Raw genomic sequence first — 21,007 nt, 5'->3', positions numbered from 1 at the left:
GTAATTTAGTGGTTAATTTATTTTGAATAAGTTAATTATGCTTGTTTAATTAACCTTATTAATCTTGGTTAATTAAAGGATGATTATGGACTATGGCCTAATATAATTGAGCATGAGATTGGCCGACTATTCATTTTGAATGAATGTGGTTATGTAATTAAAGTAGTTAATTCATTTGGGTTATGTAATTAATTTAGTTAATTCATTTGGTTGTGTAACTAAGTAGCTTATTTAATTTATTCAAGTTTGATTAAATTTAAATGGGAGCTTGTATGCCCCTTATCCACTCTTGTAATCGAAGATGGAGGCACATGAGGATGATTCAAAGAAGAAGTTTGAAGTCATCTAGCCTTGAAAGAAGTTCAAGTGCAAAGTGTAATAGCTTAGCTTAGTTATTTAATTTTCGTAATCGTTACGCGTAATTAAAATCAACCACCCAAACATGACCTTGATCCAACATATTGGCTCATGTTGGATCAAACAACAAGTCCATAATCATCCTATGTGACCTATTATAATTGCATGTTCATTGCACTTGATCAAGTAATTTTATATTTCCCATGATTCCATTTGAAAAATGTTTTTGATGAAATCAAATTGTTTTCTGAAAACAATTAGTGGGAGTATTTTATTATAGATCAAGTATAATGAATGTGTGATTGCATTAGGATCAAAGCAAATGCAATGTGATTGTTATTAATGAGATTATTAAAGATGAGACCTTAAAATTCCCTCAAAGTGATATTAAGTTGAAAAACGAAGAAGTCATTATGAATGCTTCTTTGTGGCCTTCCAACATTGTAATCTCCTATTAGATGTTCTTACATGTGAATATTATTCCGAACGGGGGTATTTCTTGCTAGGAGCATTAAAAAGAGGTTATTCAACATTTGATGTTGTAAGGTAGGGACAAATCTTGGTCAATATTCTATTATGATGAGATTTAATTTTTGATCTCTATACTTACATGAGATGATGGGTATAGCTTAACTAGAGTAATTTATCAATATCCTATTATGGTGAGACTTAATTACTTTAGAGGCCAAAGTTATGGATATTCACATTTGATGTGATTGGATAAGGGTATCCTCTCATGGAAATTAAGTTGACTTATAGTTCTATTATGATGCGGTTGGCTTAATAAAAATGAGTCTTCCATACTCACTAAGAGTTTTAATTTATACTCTCGAATTCCTTGAGGGATTTGGAATTTGTTAAAATAGTGAGAGGGTGCCATTTGATTCTTAAGACCCGAGTCACTTGGTTTTAAAATCAATCTCACTTCTTTTATTTTATGTTATGTAGACTGCAATATGTCAGGACATCCTATCACCAAAATTCTCAATGAAAATCGTCTTGAGGGCCCAAACTTCAATGACTGGCTCCGCAATTTGAAAATTGTATTGACATTCGATAAGATCGCTTATGTCTTACAAAATGCACATCCTCACACTCCATTGGCTCAAGATGCAACCGATGAGCAACGTGTTGCTTATCAAAAGCATAAGGATGATGACACGCAAGCTAAATGTGTTATGCTTGCATCCATGAACTCACAACTTCAGAAGCAACATGAGAATATGGATAGCGCCAGTTCTATATTACTTCATCTCACTGAATTGTTTGGTGAGAGAAATAGAAATGTGCGCTTCACAGTAGTCAATGAGCTTGTTAAGACAAAGCATGTGAGGGGTGCACCTGTTCATCAACATGGTCTAAAAATGATAGGCCTTATTGAGCAGATTCAAGACCTTGGATTTGCACTTGATGCGGAGCTAGCTCAAGATCTTCTTCTTTCCTCCCTAGATGATTCATTTTCTCAGTTCATAATGAACTATAATATGCAACAAATGGATCATACTCTTTCTGATCTTCTCAATATGCTGGTAACAGCTGAGAAGCAAATTAAGAAAGAGAGTGGGAGTGCGGCTATTATCGCTTCTTCTTCATCCAGTAAGTCCAAATGTAAAGGCAAAGGGAAGAAGAAATAAGTGATAAAGCCTAAGGGAGTAGTCCAAAAGAAGAAGAAGAAGGAACAAAAGGAACCAAAAGGTATTTGTTTCTTTTGCAACAAAGATGGGCACTGGAAGAGGAATTGCAAAGCTTATCTTGCATCCTTGAAGAACAAGTCTTCAACAGAAAGTATGATCAATGTGATTGAATCAATATTTACAGTTAATAATACTTCCACTTGGATAATTGATTCAGGTGCATCCCACCATGTTTGCACTTCGTTGCAGGACCTAGTGGGAGCAAGGAAGCTTAAAGCTGGAGAAATTTCCCTACGTGTAGGAAATGGCACAAGAGTTGATGCCAAAGCCGTGGGGACTTATATTTTGAAGTTACCATCAGGAGATACATTGGAGTTAAATAATTGTCTTTATCTTCCTATATGTATAAAGAACCTTATCTCCATCTCCATGCTTTTGAAGGATGGTTATAGAGTAGTTTTTGATAAACTAAGTGGTTTTGTATCTATTAATGAACGCATGATATGTCATGCTAATATTATTGATGGTCTCTTTCATCTAGCTTTAGATGGTAGTATTAACTGTATGAAGGAAAATGCTTTGGGATCTAAGAGAACTCGAGAAACGGTTAACCCCATTAAGATGTGGCACCTTAAACTTGGTCATATTAGCCAAGATAGAATTCACAAATTATCCAAAAATGGATACTTAGAGTCATTAGGATCTGATCCTATGCCTACTTGTGAGTCTTGTCTAAAAGGAAAAATGACCAAGTCACATTATGGTGGACAAAGAATAAGAGTTAAAGAACTCCTAGGCCTAATACATACCGATGTATGTGGTCCCATGTCCACTATTAGTAGAGGTGGATTCTCATACTTCATAACCTTTACCGATGATTATTCTCGGTTTGGTTATTTATACCTTATGAAGAACAAATCTGAAGCCTTTGAAAAGTTCAAAGAATTTAAGAATGAAGTTGAGAAACAAACCGACAGAAGTATTAAGGCTCTAAGATCTGATCGAGGAGGCGAATACTTAAGCAATGAGTTTATTGATTATCTCAAACAAGAAGGCATTGTTTCTTCATTAGCTCCTCCTGGAACACCACAACTCAATGGTGTCTCTGAAAGGAGAAATCGAACTTTGTTAGACATGGTTCGTTCCATGATGAGCTATACTGATTTACCTATATCCTTTTGGGGATATGCACTTCAAACAGCAATTTATTTGTTGAATAAAGTGCCTTCCAAGTCCGTCCCTCTTACACCATATGAGATGTGGCATGGGAAGAAACCAAGTCTCAATCATATTAAGATTTGGGGTTGTCCAGCTTATGTCGAAGACTAGAAGCAGGCAAGCTTGAAGCTAGATCAAGCAAGTGTTTATTTGTGGGATATCCTAAAGATAGTTTAGGATATTATTTCTATCAACCTGAAGAACAAAAGGTGTTTGTTAGCAGGAATGCCACTTTCCTTGAAAGGGACTATGTCCTTGATGGAAATGTTGAGCAAATGGTAGAACTCAAGGAAGTGTCCAACAAGCCACAAACTAACACTTCATTTCCCGTTGAACAACTTCCTGAACCAACTATAACACAAACTCCAAGAATATCTAGTAGGATCCGGATACCTCCCAAGAGGTATGGTTTGTGTCATGAAAGCCTTGGGGAGTTAAATCTCCTTGGTGACAATGAAAACCTGCATGATCCTTCTAGTTATAATGAAGCAATGTCAAACGTTGACTCAAAGAAATGGCAAGAAGCCATGGAATCCGAGATTGACTCTATGTATACCAATCAAGTCTGGACTCTCGTTGACCCTCCACCTGGTATTAGACCAATTGGAAACAAATGGGTCTTCAAGAAAAAGATAGGTTCAGATGGTAAAATAGAAACCTACAAAGCAAGGTTGGTGGCAAAGGGCTATAAGCAAAGAGAGGGCATTGACTATGAAGATACGTTCTCTCCTGTTGCCATGGTTAAATCTATTCGGATATTATTTGCTATAGCTGCTCACTATGATTATGAGATATGGCAAATGGACGTAAAGACTGCCTTTCTGAATGGCAACCTTGAGGAAGACCTTTATATGGATCAACCTGAAGGCTTTACGTCTAAAGATGACATTCATAAAGTGTGTAAGCTTCATAGGTCCATCTATGGACTCAAGCAAGCTTCAAGGAGTTGGAACATCCGTTTTGATGATGCAGTCAAATCTTTTGGTTTCACACAAAACATGGATGAACCTTGTGTTTACAAGAAGGTTAGTGGGAGTGCTGTTGTGTTCCTTGTACTTTATGTAGATGACATCCTACTCTTTGGGAACGATGTAGGAATGTTATCTTCAATTAAAGTTTGGTTGTCCAAGACCTTCCTTATGAAGGATCTTGGAGAAGCTGCCTATGTACTAGGAATAAAGATCTATAGAGACAGATCAAAAAGATTAATTGGATTATCTCAATCCTTGTACATAGACAAAGTGCTGAATAGATTTCACATGGAACAATCTAGGAAGGGTTTTCTGCCTGTCAGACATGGCATTCACCTTTCTAAGAAAATGTGCCCACAAACGATTGAGGAAGTGCAAAAGATGAGCAAGATCCCATATGCATCTGCAATAGGGAGCCTCATGTATGCGATGCTATGCACAAGACCTGATATCAGTTATGGCGTAAGCATAACTAGTCGATATCAGTCTAATCCAGGTTTAGAACACTGGAATGCTGTTAAGAATATCCTTAAGTACTTGAGAAGGACTAAAGATTTATTCCTCGTTTATGGAGGTGGTGATTTGCAATCAGAGTTGCAAGTGGAAGCATACACAGACTCAGATTTTCAATCTGATGTGAATGACAGAAAATCCACATCAGGGTTTGTCTTCACCTTGAATGGAGGTGCAGTAAATTGGAGAAGCTGCAAACAAAGTGTTACTGCAGATTCCACTACTGAGGCCGAATACATTGCAGCTGCAGAGGCTGCAAAGGAAGAAGTTTGGATGAAAAAGTTCATCACTGAACTTGATGTTGTTCCTACCATTGAGTCACCGATTCCACTTTTCTGTGACAGCAATGGGGCAATTGCTCAAGCCAAGGAACCAAGGTCTCATCAAAAATCCAAACACATCGAAAGACGTTTCCATATCATAAGGGAGATTGTTAATCGTGGAGACGTTAACATTCTCAAAGTAGCATCTGTTGATAACATATCAGATCCATTCACTAAGCCTTTATCACAAGCAAAGCTAGAACAACATCTTGAGAAGATGGGTGTACGTTTCATGGCTGATTGGGTTTAGTACAAGTGGGAGATTGAAGGAATTGTGTCCTAAAACAATCATTTTGATGTAATTATTATTGTAATTATTATTAATCAAAAGGGCAAGTTTATTGTTCATTGCTTATATTTAATATTTGATTGAACAAGGTCCAAGGAATATGAGTTAAAGAGAAAGTAATCTAAAGAGTTAGATGTGTGAGACCTTTACTCTTTCACACTCTTATCCTAAAAGGTTCCTAGTCATAGGATTATCACTTGGACATTGATAATCCGGAAAGACTAGCACATACTATGTATGCTCAATATGGAGGATGATATGTCTCTTGTCATTTGTGTAGAGACACTAATACAAGTATGTGGGTGCTCTTAACTTAAAGAGTACACTGAACGCGATCATTAGAGTTCTTGTATGGAGTCTTACTTACATGTCAAACTTGAACTCTAAATTGCAATAATACAAATTAGTCCTTTGACCTGAGACACCATAGTTGTCTTATGAGTGAATGGATTATCTCTTGATGATGCAATAACATTGTGTCCCTTAATGGATATAATAGATGCATTCATTGGTATAATCAATTCGGTCATGGAGACATGTGAGTGTACAATAAGGAATCTCTATCCTTAAGTAAATAAGGTGTATGTTCAAAGATGTGATTCAATGAGTCTTTGGCCAAAGCATTGAATGAGATTAAAAAGGAGTTTTTAATCACATTCTAAGAATCACATAAGAATGAAAATCACATTAGGGGATTGACATATCAATTCCATACCCCGATGATGTGATTTAGAACATAGTGTTAGAGAAGGACCGTATTGTATTGTAATTCCAATTGAATAGGTTCTTTGTCATTCTACATTAACTAGGGTAGTCATGATATGTTGCAAGACGTCACTCATGACTTGTGAAGTCCCCGAGGATTAATAAACATTTATAATCCTAATAACAAGGGAGAATCAAAAATGGAGTTTTTGATTCGTAAACAAAATAGAATGGTTTCTATAAACTTCACTGCCTTGTTAATTAGAACCTAAGAGATCGCACACCATATAAGTGGATCCTTGAGATTGTATATGAAGAAGATTAAACAAGAGTTGGTTATGACCAAATAATTAATTAGATTTATTATTTGGACATAATTAGGTTTTTCGGGTAAAACCGAACCTATTGGGCCTAAACGATTGTCGGGCTTTTCGTGTGGACTTGGGCTTCACTAAATGAGATTTAAATGAAAGCCCAAGACACATTTTTAGTGCCCAATAACAAGTATGGACCAGCCAAAATATTGGCTTTATGAAAGTCAATATTTTCTTTTAGTAATTGGAGTTATTTCCTATTATATAAAAGTGAAAGCATGGACAAAGAGAATAAGTGTGTCTCCACACTATTATTTTCAGATTAGAGAGAGAGAAAGAGTTCTCTCTTGGTCCATTTTTCAGAAATTAAAGGAAAGAAGAACACTTGCATAATTTCTTCTTTTCTTTCATCTTTCTTCATCTCTTGATTCACTTGGTGAAGATCCTTAGAGGCCATATATTTTTGTGGCTCTACTTGTTACATCAAGGAGAATATTACAAGCACAAGGAGTACAAGAAGGAGTTCCTAATTCAAGGTGCTTCAAGGTGGAGGAAACACACACAAGGAGAGATCAAGGAGAGGAACTTTGGTGGTTCACTTGGATCGGATTAAAATCACGCTCCAAGGGTGAGTAGAACATAAACTCCCTCTTTGTTCTTCCTTACTATGCATGCTTTGTTTATATACATATCACAATAAGCCAAGATCATGGGTTAAAGGAATGGATTTTATGTTTAGTTAGTAGTTTAATGGTTAAACTAATTCCGCACTAATTAAAAAGTTTTGAAATCCATCCATTCCTTCAGTGATCACACTCCTAGTCCTAGTCTTCTCAGAAGCCGACTTTCAGTGCCACCAAACCCTCTGTCAACGTGCTTCGGTCCTAGTCTCCTCGGGAGCCGACGGTAGTGCCGCGACCACAACGGTTACAGAACCAGCCAAGCAAGGGTAACGCCCTAGCAACCCTGTCACGCCCCGAATTTTTTTGAAATAAGGATTCAAATCCGGAACATGACTAATAACAATACAAATAACGTCCTGAATTTTTCTCTCAGAAACAACCACTAGTTACACCTCTTGATATTACATAAACCAAATCCTCAAGCTACTTATTACAGCACACTCTCACCAAATCAAATAGTAAAACTCAAATGAGTGTAATTCTCCTCACAAAACAAATGCTGTAAATCTAATACTAATACTCTAAACCGCACGATCACTGCTCTGATTCTCCTGACCTGTGAGATTACCCGCTACACAATTTGAATAGTGTACCGGGAATTGCAACAACACAAAACCCGGTAAGCTTTTGACAGCCCGTATGAGTAAACAAGAAAGAACTGTTGATTTATTCAATTATATTTATTATAACTCAAGTAAACAATCAACACAGTCACACGGTAACTCCAAAAATCACATAAACATAAAAGCAAGTATATTCTCGATACTCTCTTTTAAAACTCAACATTTGACTGATCACAACCAATAACTATTGCAACATTAATATGTGAAATAACATTAAAGCAAAGCATGCTTGATTCTCTTTTCACTAACACCTTCACATATTAACAATATATCACAGATAGATATTTGATCAAAATAATATAAGTACACTTTTCTTTTTAGTGAATTTTTGGATTAACTGGTAACAAATCACAAATCCACGTACTAGGGTATGTCTACTATACCCAAAGCACGAGTAAGCCAGGTTGACTGGTAACAAATCACAAATCCACGTACTAGGGTATGTCTACTATACCCAAAGCACGGGTAAGCCGTAGCATACTGAGGACACTACCAAAGTATGTATACTCAAAGTAAGCACCCTTCCTAAGAGTATAATAGTGCACTATCTATAGGGACTAGGGCCCAGGCTTAACGTCTCATAACACCAAAACACATTTACCAGTAATTCACTTAAGCACGGGGTTGTAGAAATCACCTGGCTTCACAACTGTACTTCTCAGACATAATCAAATTCACAAAATACAATCTTTATGATTTATAGATCGTATATATGTATATGTACACCCACATAAAGAGACATATTATTTCAAGATAAATCTTTATTTCTTCAAATAATTTCCACATAATCACAAGTGGGCATATAAAATAGCTTTCACACCACATGATCAACATTTCATTATTCAACAATTAAAATGCGAGATTAATAGCTTGAATAATATCCAATTCATTCTCAATTATTTCATCACACCAATCACACGTCAACCAATATATATATTCCACGTAAATATATATATACGTAATCATCCGCTCAGGGATGACCACTAATACCAACTATAGTTCAAGCATAAAAACCGTGAAATTCATTTGTATAATAAAATCATTTTACTTACCTATGGACCGTAGTTGATCAAGTCCATATAATTCAAAACAAATATTTATTCCATAAATATTTTCACACAATTACGACAAAAATAAAGTAATTAAATTTATTCAGTTCGTAATATGAACCACGTGAGGTTTACTCACCTCTAATCCAGCTGCGTCTTCTTAACAGCTCAAACTACAATTCCACGAATCGTCCGCCAAATCAATCCATCGATCACCTAATCCAATAATGATCTTAACTTAGCCAACAACTCATAAACGTACGTAAACGACGATCCAACGGTCGGATTCAAATTAAATGATGATCCAACGGTCAGATCCTCACAGATCGCCTTTAGGATCATCCTCCTAAATTATCATGAAGATCCAACGGTCTGATCTTCCTGAATCGCCCTTACTAATATCTCCATAATTTTATATGAAAATTCGACGGTCAGATTCTCACGAATCGCCTTCCGAATTACTGTTTTACAATTATACGAAGATCCAACGGTCGGATCTTCGCCTGTGACCTCACAAAGTCATCGGGACAGTCATACGATCAACATATTAAAATTTGAAGCAAAACCGATGGTCTGATCTTCGCAGATCGTAAACCGTGGATAAAACGTAAAAACCGTAAATAGTAACGTAAAAACGTAAATCCACTATTTATCAACTTTTTCTAACATGACCATGTTATATATCAAAACGCTCGTATGGATGCATAGATCATCGCCTAGATAATGAAAACTCGAAATATGGTCTGACGCGCCGCCACAAGCGGTGGTCAGTGGGCGGTCAACGCGGCGGTCAACTCCGGGTCAACCACCTCCGATGGCAAAGCGACCAACTACAAACTTGTTCAAAATGAAAGGGTGATCGACTTCCATACCTGGAGCTAAGTCTGGTTTGGCCTAGATCGTCCTAGATCAAGCTTGGAAGTCGGATTAATCCTGTGCGTCCGATCAGATTTCATATTAAATCAGGGACGTCGAAAAAGTCAAACCTTGATCTAGTGTTCTACACTCAAAATCGTGATGAAAGACTTACATGGGGATGATCAGGGGGAAGAGGAGATCACGAAAATGGGAAGGATCGGCCCGTGCAACGCCGGCACGGCCAAGATCCGGTCGGGTCGAATGCTAGGCTCTGGGGGGCTTCGATCCACGTCTGGGGGCAGCGTCGATGCAAGGCGATGGCACCAGGCGACTGGACGGCTCACGGCGAAGCCAGGGATGGCCGGGTCGTGGCCGGAGGACGCCGGAGGAGAGAGATGGATCCGGGTCGGGTCGGCCGAATGTCTTCGGGTCTGAGGATGAGGGAGAGAGAGAAACCGGAGGAAGGGGGGGACTGTTCAGCAAAAATAACAAAATTCTGTCCTTAATGACAGAATTGAATTTTTTTGACTATTTATAGAAAAAACCTTATTTTCAAATATTCGTAACTTATTCATACGAATTCCGAATATTGCGTTCCACATGTCCACGAACTCGTATCGACGAGCTCTACAACTTTCATGAAGGAAGTTCTTCCAAATTTTGAACGTATAAAAAGTCAATTTCCACGAGCCCCTAAATAACGTTCGTTTTCGAAAATAAAATCGTTTGAACTAATTCCACAACTTCTCCAAGCTTCGTACTCGCTCCTACTATCGTGAAATCATTTCTAAAAATCCACGGAATTTAATTTGGATTTTCCGGGGTATTACAAACCCAGCCAAGCTAAAGTCACGCTTTAGCAAGATCTCAATACTTCCCGGTGATTTCGCTCTGCTCAATCTGCAATATTGAGTATCGATTGTGTGAACAAGAAGAAACTACAGCAAAGTCCTTACCACAAGGCACAAAGAATCCCGCAACGAGGTTGGTGCTCTCCTCGTCTACAATCGCTTGATAGAAGTCAGGTCAAGGGACACCCCCGACGACCGCACCCGAACGGTGCTGGCACACCCGCGCAGAAAATAGACTGTTGACCAGCTGCAGCAAAATTGGAGCCAAACACATTCTACTGCAACGGTCAGAATTCTAATTAGCTTTTGCCAGACTTGAAAGCCTGCAAACAAATACTTATATAGAATTTATAATACAATAGTAAGGAAATTCTCTTCAATATGTGGTAGTAAACAGAACTATTGACACATGAGCCCTACAACTACAGCGAGATAAAAAATAAAAAAAATAAAAACCATTTGCTGACTTTGTGTCTATGCAGAGAATTGAAAAAGATGTTCATATTTTAAGATTTTGTGGACTTATCAATATCGAATAAGGAATGCAATAATTTGTTATCCTAGCTTGCAGAATAAGTAATCAAATGATAGGTTCACAATTATGATGCAGACTAAAAGAGAAAGAAAGCTAAAATTCATTTATGATTCTTCATTTCCCGTACTTGTGCTTCCAATTCCCTTTTTTGGGAATGAGCATAGCGATACGGTCTCACATGGATTAGGCCAGTGTTTGGGCTAAGGGGAATGCGATGATCAATTGCTCTTTTTGGTGGAAGGGTTGTGGGTGTAGTAAAGAGGTCACTGTATTGGGTCAGTAGCAATTGAATGGCTGGTGACGCAGTCGGAAAAGTAACCCTAGGTTTACAAGCAATAAACTTAAAATAAAGAATCTGGAGTCCACCAGAGATAAATGAGAAAACTCTCAATTTGATTGATAATATGATAAAAGATAGGCTCTGCAGCCATTTAAGGTTGTTTATGTATAAGAAAAGAAATCCTAGGGCGACTAATAATGAACCCCTAAAGCCCACGGGTTACAACAAAACAAATCCAAAACAAACTAGAAAACCGAAAATTCTGAAAATAGTAAATCGCAATTTTGAGGCCCGAAAGCCCGAAAAAGCCCACACATTGTGGCAAAGCCACATGTTTTGTTCCTGACGTCGTTCCCTTTCCAAAAAGGTATAGCAATCATGACTTGGGCACCGAATGCCAAATTTGCAACAAACCAGGTTTTACCTTTTTACAATCGAGCTGTTCTTCGATCATTGTCGCCATTCTTTCTACATCAGTTGGTTCATGGGCCTCGGTTTGAAGAACTTTTGGGTCTGTTGGGAGGGTTGGGTCACTATGCCAATAACCTCATTAGACGACAGAGCTTAGACGATAGACATGTTGTTTTCTGTCGTCTGATATATTTTAACGACAGACAGTCCAAAAACTGTCGTCTGAATATAGCAACATACCATACAAAGTTGGTCTTGAGAATTAAGTTTGTTTTCAGACAACAGTTATTTGTCATCTACTCAAAGGAGATAAATTGATTTTGGTTCGTGTCGTAAGCTATTTTTTTTAGTTTGTGGTCAGACAACATTTATCTGTCGTCTCTTTAAAAGAGATAAATTGACTTTGAATTTTGTCGTAGCTGTTTTTTTTTTTTTGGCACAATGTGAAGGGAATTTTTTTTTTTTGGTCAAATAATGTGAAGGGATTTTAAGACAAGCTTTTAATGATTCTCTCTCCTGGACAAATTTATCAAACTCAAAAACCCCGACAAATTTATCAAACCCAAAACTTCACACAACAGCTCTCTCAAACTGAATCCAAATTTCTTGCCATGCAAATCAAAAGTCCTCACCCAGAATCAAAAATCCAGCTGAATCCAAATTTCTTGCCATTCCAAACTGAAAACCCAAAACAACCTAACCCCCCAATCCATACCCCATCTCTCTTCGAGAAAGACAGAAAACCTCATTCCGCATCTGAGACTTTGTTTCATATAGCGAAATTGTCCAAACCTCATCACTCATTTCATGGCTAGCTCTTTATCTATGCTGGTAAGCCCTTAGATCTAGTGTTCATCTATTTAGGGGTTTTGTTGGAATGGGGATTTAGGGCTTTTATATGAAATTTCCTTTGAAATTTGATTTGTTTTTGCTGGGTTATGTTCGAATTGGGGATGCGGGGTTATCAAAGCAGATTTAAGTGTTCGGCTCCGTTCTTCCCAATGGCACAGTCGACATCAGAAACTCGTACACTGTTCCTCACAGCGAGAACTCCGAGCAGGTCCTCCCATCGGCCTTTTATCAGCATCTTAAGTAATCCTATGTATACTTTAAACTTTAAAGGCTTCAATTTACATGTCATGTTTGCGTCTGTGTTTCTTCAATGTAGGGTTTCTTTGTTGGTTGTTTTTTGGATTTACAGTTCGTCAAATTTGATTGGTGTTGAAAGAGTGGGTTTTGGTGATGAGTTAAATTTTGGGTTTCAATGCACCAAAAAAAAAAAAAATTGGGTTTCACGTAATCTGTTTTCTCAAGCTGATAGACACGATATATATATTTTTTTTTTCTCTTTGTTCTTGGCTGAGCTTTGTGTTTCTGTTGTTGATAGAGTGAAAGAGAGGGAGAGAATTCCATAGAATATGCATGTTCTGCATGTTCTCTGTGTGTGTGTTTTTCTGTTCTCTGATAATAGTAATAATCAAGAAACACGGAGAATGAAAGAATTTGTGGTTTTTTTTAAACAATTTTGATTTGGGGTTTTGGTGATGTCAGGGGTTTCTGGGTTATTGGCTTAACCTTGAGGTGGAGGTGTGTGAGAGCTGCTGAGGTGTGGCTTCAAATATCCAATTCCAGAGTTATTGTTCATGCTTGGAGACATAGATTGTTTCTACGTTCAAGGTTCCTTAATTCTCCTCTCTCAATTTTGTCCTTTGTAATTGTAAATTGTTCCTATTTAATGTTAAACTGTGATTGGTTTTGTATGCAGGTTTCATATGCTACTGTTGTAAGAAATTGGTCTGCAAGGTCTGAAGAGAAGGAGAAGGTTGAATCTGTAAATCAAGGTAAATGGAAGAGAATACATGTTAATCAATTTTTGAAATCATGCTCAACTTTAAATTTTTAGAAATTTTTTGATATGGTTTTTTTTTTCCTGAGATCTGTAGAGGATGAATTTTTTGAAGTTGTAACCTTTGAACATTTTAGTACAATTTTAAAGCCATAGCCCGAGAGTAGAGTAGAAAATTGATATGGGGTGGTCTGCTGGTGTGAGATTATATGTTGTTGAGGAACTCTTCTTATGCTTGAAAGATGGTATATGAAACAGGATTTTGGTTAGATTGCTCTATGGGTTTGATTTCTGCATGTCTGACGATCTCCCAAATCAATCGTTGCCTTTCAAGTATTTTTATTAAATTAAGTGTGGATTTTGTAGAGTTATCTGTATGGGATTTTGTATCTATTCAGAAAAGAATCATAAGCACTTGCTAATCTAATTCATAGAAGCTTGGAAGCTTATTGCATCTTTGTTTTGTTCAGTTTCCATTTCTTTGAAAATACATTGACTACAAATGGTTGAAACAAAAACTTTTGACTCACTGTTTGCTCTGCACTTTTACAAATCTATGAAATGAAATCTTAATTACAAAGAAAGAGAAGAGGGAAAAAAGAAAAAAGCACTACAAATTCACTTGGAAAAACAACAATGATAAAAGAGAGTGCTGTTATGAAAAATTGCATGTGATTCAGATTCCTAAATTGTTTGTGCTCAATAATAACCACATGCATGGTATTTGGGAGGAAACAGAAATTTGAATTTCAGTTTTGAACTTTTGTGCCTTGCAATGATTCTATCTAATTCTTCTTTGATTGCTTGTCTTGCTAATATTAGTCACTCTTTTTTTCTTCTTCTATTCAGATTAGGACAAGGATGATTGAGATGGTATCTCAAGGCTCGGCTACCTTGGAGGTAAGGGATTTTCATGAGCTCTTTATTATTTTGTAAAAATTACATTACTTTGTGCATTGAGATACCACTGTTGACTTTTAACTAATTACTCTTTCCTAAGAGTTGCAGATCCTACAGTTGGTTCCTCGATTGTTGTATTGAATATTAATAAACTTTTGGTTCCCATAAAAGATTTGGAGTTATTTATAACCTAATTTTGATCTGTAATGACCAAAAGAATCTTCAGGGAGATTTATTGATTATGATCCTTTTTGCAGGTTTCACTTAAACACTCGGGGTCACTTTTTATGTACGCTGGTAATGAGGGTGGTGCTTATGCCAAAAACAGCTTTGGTAATATGTAGGTGACAACTATTTCTTCCCCACACTGTCAACACTTTATTTTTTTCTCTCTTTATTTTTGTGCTGTTCAATTTGGTTAATGAATAAAAGATGAATGGCCATGCAAATGTGTGTACATTTGGGTTAGCCCATGTTCCTTATTGTGAAACAACTGCTGTTTCTAATCACTCGTATTGAAGAAGGGGGCATGATATGTTAAGTGCACCAGTAAAACAGTAGTGGAATTGTATCTGTTACACTGCTATTGTTATGCAACAGAATCTCTTAATCATATCTTGGATGATTATCTTTCTTGTGAAAAATTGGGAGGCTTACTTAAATTTATTTATCCGGCAAAGAGCAAGTTGTGGAACCATTTGGGGAAAACCTGATCAAAATAAACTTTGCAGAAATGGAAATTATGTTTTTGTTACCATTATGTCTCTATATTTCTTCAATAATCACTAGTTTATGTAGGTTAACAATAGCTGGCTGAGTATTGTACTTTTACATATATACAGTTGTTGGTGTATTTGTTCTTGGACGGATGTTACGTGAAGCATGGGGATCTGAAGCAGCAAAAAGCAAGCAGAGTTCAATGATTTCCTAGAGGTGTTATTCACATGACCTGATAGTAAAGAAAAATGAACATTACACGTAATATCTGTCAAAGTTTTCTTTTCTCCACCAGAAAGCAGTATTCAGTCATATCATATTTATAAATAAGAAATAACTTAGTGACCAATAATCTTGCTCAATATATTCTTCCTGCTACCCTGTCCCTTCCCTGCCTTCCTAAATCTGGCTTCTTGTTGGTTACTCCTGCAGAGGAACCATATGTGCATATCAATGGAGCTCGTAACTGCAATCCTAGGAGACCATGGACAGTGTCCAAATGAAGATTTTGGTACTGAGTGTTTTTCTTCTCTCCTTTTTCTTTCTTGTGATTTAAAAGACTTTATACGTTCTCTCTGCTACTATACTTAAAAGAATGGGATACACAATTGGATACACAATTGCTACTATCCTTAAAAGAAGCAGTTATGTATTCTTCAATGATGGTTTGGACATGGGTTTATATGAGGAAGGATGATGGAGATTACACAGCAACAAACACATTACTTGTCTTGCCCCACTCTCAGAGAGGTAAGAAGACACTTGACCTTGAGCGTGGAGGGTTTTTTGCCTAACTAAATGAATGGCTTTTGCTGCTATTATCGATCATTTTAACCCTGTCCCAGTAGTCAATTTCAGGCTGGATTGATTTTACTTTGTTGAAAATTTGGAACAATTGATGTAGTTTGGTCACTTGGTGGCTTATTGAAGTGGTAGTACAATGTTGTTAGTGGTTTCCTGGTTTTTGATGAATATATGGTACAAAGTAATTTCCAGTTTCTATATGAATGGTATATTGTGGTTTATATTTCCAAGTTCTAATGAATGTATGGTACATCATTGTGGTTTCCAGGTTTCTGAATGTGTGTTGCTTCATTAAAAAAAGAACAATATATGGAAGCCAAATTCTGTGGTGGTAAACCAAATCACACAACATATAAAGCATAACAACTGAACATCGAACAACAGAATTTAGGCAAAATTCTGTTGTCTGAAACAACCAGAATCCATAGATAACTCACCGTAGATGTTGTTGGAATAAAGTTCACACAACAGATTTCCCAAATTAACTTCTAAATTCTACACATTCAGTCGACACTTTATTGTTGTCTCATATTAGATCAGACAATAGACAATTGTTAAAGTCTGTTGCTAAAGTTATCCTAAACCCTAAACATTTGACTGTCGTCTGATATCATATTTAACCACATATACTACCATTTTGTGCATATCTGAGCAACATTCAGACGACAGATATATTTTTGGTGACTGTCGTCTGAGTCACCTTCTGACGTCGGGCATTGACTGTCGTCTGAACACCAATCAGATATCAGCTTAATAGACGACAGATTTTCTTCATATCAGACGACAGTCAAAGTCTGTCGTCTGATGGGTTTGTTGGCATAGTGGGTTCTCCAATTGCTCTGCTGGAACCAGAGTCATAAAGGCATTATGATCTCAGTTGCTTAGGTGGTCCTGGACCATATTACACGTGGTGGTCCAAATTGATGTGTTTGTTTCTTATTGGTTTTTTAATTTAATTTATCTTTTATTACACGAGGTTGGCTTTTAGTTATCCCCTATAAAACATGGCAAACACCATTCGCCTGAAACACCATGACCTTTTCTAGGAATGCCAACAGATGAAACCCAACGTATCCAACCATTGGGCTCCCAAGATAAGGTCACAACTCGTCACCGGCATTAGAAGAAAGGAACTGTTGAAGCTATAACTTTGGATCGGGACTGGCACATCTGTAGCTAAGCCTCATGGGGAAACCTAGTGACCCGAGGCGGTGGTGAATCGCAAATGTGACCCCTCAATAATAGGTAGCCTCGATTTGTGAGCCACAGCCGAATTCAAGAAATTCGTTGCAGACCCATAATATATGAAAATCTCAATTGGGTGGCCATCAAAGCGCATCATTTCACCGATGGAAGTGTTGGTGATGGCATGCAGTGGGAGGGTCTATTTGGTGTCAGAACAATGGTCGTCGTCTTGCATCTCCTCAATACATGGCTCCTCAAATGGACCTGGTGACTCAAGAATGGCCATTACCACGGCTCGTCGCAACTGTAACAGAGCCCTTGTGTGCTCTGCGTTCTCTTTGCTCCGTTGCGGACCATTTACAGTATGGTCCATCATTCTTTGTCCTCTGGTGGGAGTTCAATTGGTGGGTGTTTGTGAAATTGGTGGGGTTTGATTGTGGGAAACAATAGTTTGGCTAGGAGTGGAGGCAGAGGGGTTGTGGAGTACTGACTGGATTTAGCAAAATATTGCCAAGGACTTGTACGGGGTTGCCGGGAGGAGCAGATGTTGTCCAATTTTAGCTCAAAACGGATTGCCAGAAGCTGAGCAGAGACCATACAACGTGGCTCCAAAGCAATCACGTCGTGTTGGATCTCAGATTTCAAACCGCCGAGAAAAATTGGGAGTAATTCGGAATCCGACCAACCTGAAGCTCTGCAAGCAAGTTTTGTGAAAGGCATCGAGGAAGTTTGCTGTAGGCGGGAGAGAGAAATCTTGAAGTCGATGGTGTTACCGGCACCATAATGCTCCAGAAATGCAGAAGCAAACTGTTAGTGCAATGTTTAATTGATTGGCATTTCCTAAGCGCAACAACCAAGAGTCATCGTTTCTTGTAATAGCTTTTTACTCTTGGATCCTTGAAAGAATGGAATACTTCAAGCTTCATGTACCACTCTCATCAATCAGGTATGTCTTGCATACATGTGCATGCTTGTCAAGAGGTTAGGACTGAACTTGCCTTTAAATCCTATTGTAGGATGCGATCCTCTTTTCAATCGTAGTGTACTGATCTGCGAATTTTCAGAAGGTTTTATCCAAAGCATTCAAACTTTCTTAAATTGGTTTATGGGCTTTTCCTTTCAAACGTCTTATTTTAATCCATGGATAAAAACCTGTTTTAAAAAGCCTTTTCCGTAGCAGAAATCCTAGTAGACCCTAGTTCATTCATATCTTATATATATGTGTTTTTCACGTTGTTAGGGTGGGAACACTAGAACAGAAAATATATCACTGCTATGTTTATAAAGAGCTTTCTGATCTTTCATCCTCAAAAAGTATTGAGCCAAAATTGTTGTTGAGAATTCTTCATGAGTTGTTCCTTGTTTAGCTCTTGAAGGACTATCTCTGTCAAAAAAGTTTTCTAGTTTTATGCTTCATGTGTGTTGGTAGTTCATGCATGATTTGTGCCTTGAGGTGATTGACAACCGAGGTGAGAGTTGTGCCATCTCAAGATTGACAAAGGAGAACAAGTTCGCTGATCTGAAAGTAGCAAAGACGAGAAGACACCGTTGCCCACTAGATTGGTTCTAGTAGATGAGTTGTGTAAGATCTTTATGTACTTTCATATTCATATAGTGGATTGTTCACCAGCATAGTGCCCGCAGTTGTTTACCTCTTTGGAGGGTTTTACTGCGTCAACAGATTTTGTGTTATGTGTGATGAGTTTACTTTGAATGGTTTGGCTAATTGAGTAAAGCAAAACATCGTTAGACTTATTGAGATTGATTTGCAGTTTCAATTAGGATTCAAGTTGTGTTGTTGCTATCCTGTACTAGGATGCGAACTGGCTTGCACTCCTAAGACTGATTCCTTAAGTTGACATATTGATAAGTTCCGTTGGCAAATACATAACCATTCTGTAATTTCACAAACTGGTCCCAAGTGGCTGCCGGATACTGCTGCTCGAAGGAATTCATTCACATACAGGCATCGGGGCCAAAGTAAGAGGCCATGGTCGGGAGGAGGTATACGCTGTGTCCGGAGGTACCGCTCAGCCATGGTGAACCAACCGAGCACATCTTCGACATTGAATCTGGGTAAATCCATCTTGGGTGGTCTGAAATGGTGGGTGGTAGTCAGTGTGAAATGGGTGGAGAAATCTGGGAAAAGTGGTGGTGGATGAAAATGGGACGGAAAACTCAGGGAGTGCTAACTGTGGTTGTGTAACAGAGGTGGATGACGAAACTGGGGGTTGTGGAAAAGAAGTTAGTATGGAAAAAAATGGTGGAGCGGATGAAACTGGGGGTCTAGGTGTTTGTGGTGATGAAACTTGAAATGTGGAGTGGGATGGGGTAGAGAGGGACGGTGGGTTGGGCATTCCGAAGCCGGGCCAGCTAGATGCCGGAGAAGGAATGGAGCCGAAAGTGAGTTGTGAAAAAGTAGAAGGGATATAGTGGGTGGTGGTGGAAGTAGGGAAGTAGATGATACCGGTGATGAGGAGAGAAACCAGGAAGGGAAGATGGTGCTCTGGGGAGCAGCAATCTGGGCAGAGATGTGTGTCTGGAAGGCCGATTGGTTTTGGTTGATAGAGTGAATGGTGCAACTCATCAGCATCTCAAGAGAGTGGTTGAACTCTGCCATCTGCGGCTGCGGCCAATCCTCGGGCTGGAAGAAAGAGGAAGCTATATTGGATGCAGGTGGTGGTGGAACAAAAGAGGAGGATGTAGGGGTGGTGGAGGGGACGGAAGTTTGCACGGTCCTGAGCGGAGCCATGCTCTAATACCAGATGATAGGTTCACAATTATGATGCAGATTGAATGAGAAAGAAAGCTAAAATTCATTCATAAGTCTTCATTGCCGATTCTGGTCTTCTGTTACAATAAAAGGATTGAAGACTGAGTTCAATCCTTGGCAAAAGAGGAAGAAGACATGTGGCACAGGACCACTTCTTACATCAGGTATTCTTGGAACTATTCCGCGTGGGCTTCTTACAAAAGAGAGAGATTAGTGTTGAGATTAACTGAGTTGATCCTAACATCGGATTTGGTTGTGCAGTTCTTGTTCTATTCCTATTACATTAAGGAAACATAATTATAAACGGCCATACCTTGTTGCAGACTGAATATGGATATGAAGAGAGGTTGGAGAAAAAGGTGATCGAACTCATAAATTTGTGAACGAGTATATATGGATTGCACAAGTAGTTGTGTAAAAACCGGGACATTGGATGAATGTGACTGAACAACAGAGGTATCTTTGCATATCCTCAACTGTTCCTTGAAAGGGAAGACGGTCCTCTTCTCTTGCCTATGTTTTGTTATACCCGGTTTATCCAGGAAATGTCTTAAGGAGTTTCTTCATCTGCACTCGAGAAGCAATTCATTTGTTCTAAGTTTACCTAAAAAGAAATCATTTGCTTTTGAATGACCTCTATCTTTATTTTGTTTAGTAATATCAGAAACGTGCCATCTTACTTTCATCCTCTTCTTTTTCAATCTCTCTTACCAACTTCTCAAAAAAAAAAACCTCTCTTACCAAATTTCATCCATGTCATCCACTACTCAAATTCAATGCACAGAAAACTATCCAACGTTCATGTCTGCTCCTATTGTATCCAAACTCTCAGTTTGTAATGCCATTTTTGGAGCTTCATTTTCGTGTCTCAACTAAATGAGGTTGTTCCTTTTTTATTTTTTTTTTTTTTTTTTTTTTTTTGAAAGATTGTGCTAATAGTGATTATTCTTCAGGCAAGAAAGCTAGACTTTCAAAGTTCCAAATACATTTCATGTCATCCCAAGTTCACTATAGTTTCACTGTTATAATGCTACTCTACACACGAAAAGGCACAGAGAAGGTCATAAAGTCGGTTTGAGACGTCCCTCAAACTGATTCATGACTAACAAAATATCAATGATGTCCATCTGGGTCCGGATTCTCCTGTATTAGATTTATCCGAAAGTAT

At 38.0% G+C, this 21,007-nt stretch overlaps 2 long non-coding RNA genes across 2 annotated transcripts; both read left to right on the top strand.

Annotated features, from left to right (window-relative positions):
- Window positions 1-12,150: 12,150 nt before the first annotated feature.
- On the top strand, window positions 12,151-16,077 carry LOC133706885 (uncharacterized). The gene is made up of 8 exons (XR_009844773.1): window positions 12,151-12,445; window positions 12,588-12,674; window positions 13,166-13,291; window positions 13,380-13,455; window positions 14,310-14,360; window positions 14,618-14,704; window positions 15,203-15,293; window positions 15,510-16,077. It is a non-coding gene; the product is annotated as an uncharacterized LOC133706885 (long non-coding RNA).
- Window positions 16,078-19,642: 3,565 nt separating this feature from the next.
- LOC133742177 (uncharacterized) lies at window positions 19,643-20,469 on the top strand. Its single transcript, XR_009862401.1, has 2 exons — window positions 19,643-20,003; window positions 20,101-20,469. It is a non-coding gene; the product is annotated as an uncharacterized LOC133742177 (long non-coding RNA).
- Window positions 20,470-21,007: the final 538 nt, after the last annotated feature.

Source organism: Rosa rugosa, chromosome 4 (genome assembly GCF_958449725.1).
Source record: "Rosa rugosa chromosome 4, drRosRugo1.1, whole genome shotgun sequence".
NCBI classification, from domain to species: domain Eukaryota; kingdom Viridiplantae; phylum Streptophyta; class Magnoliopsida; order Rosales; family Rosaceae; genus Rosa; species Rosa rugosa.
This window is presented reverse-complemented; position numbering and strand designations above follow the sequence as displayed.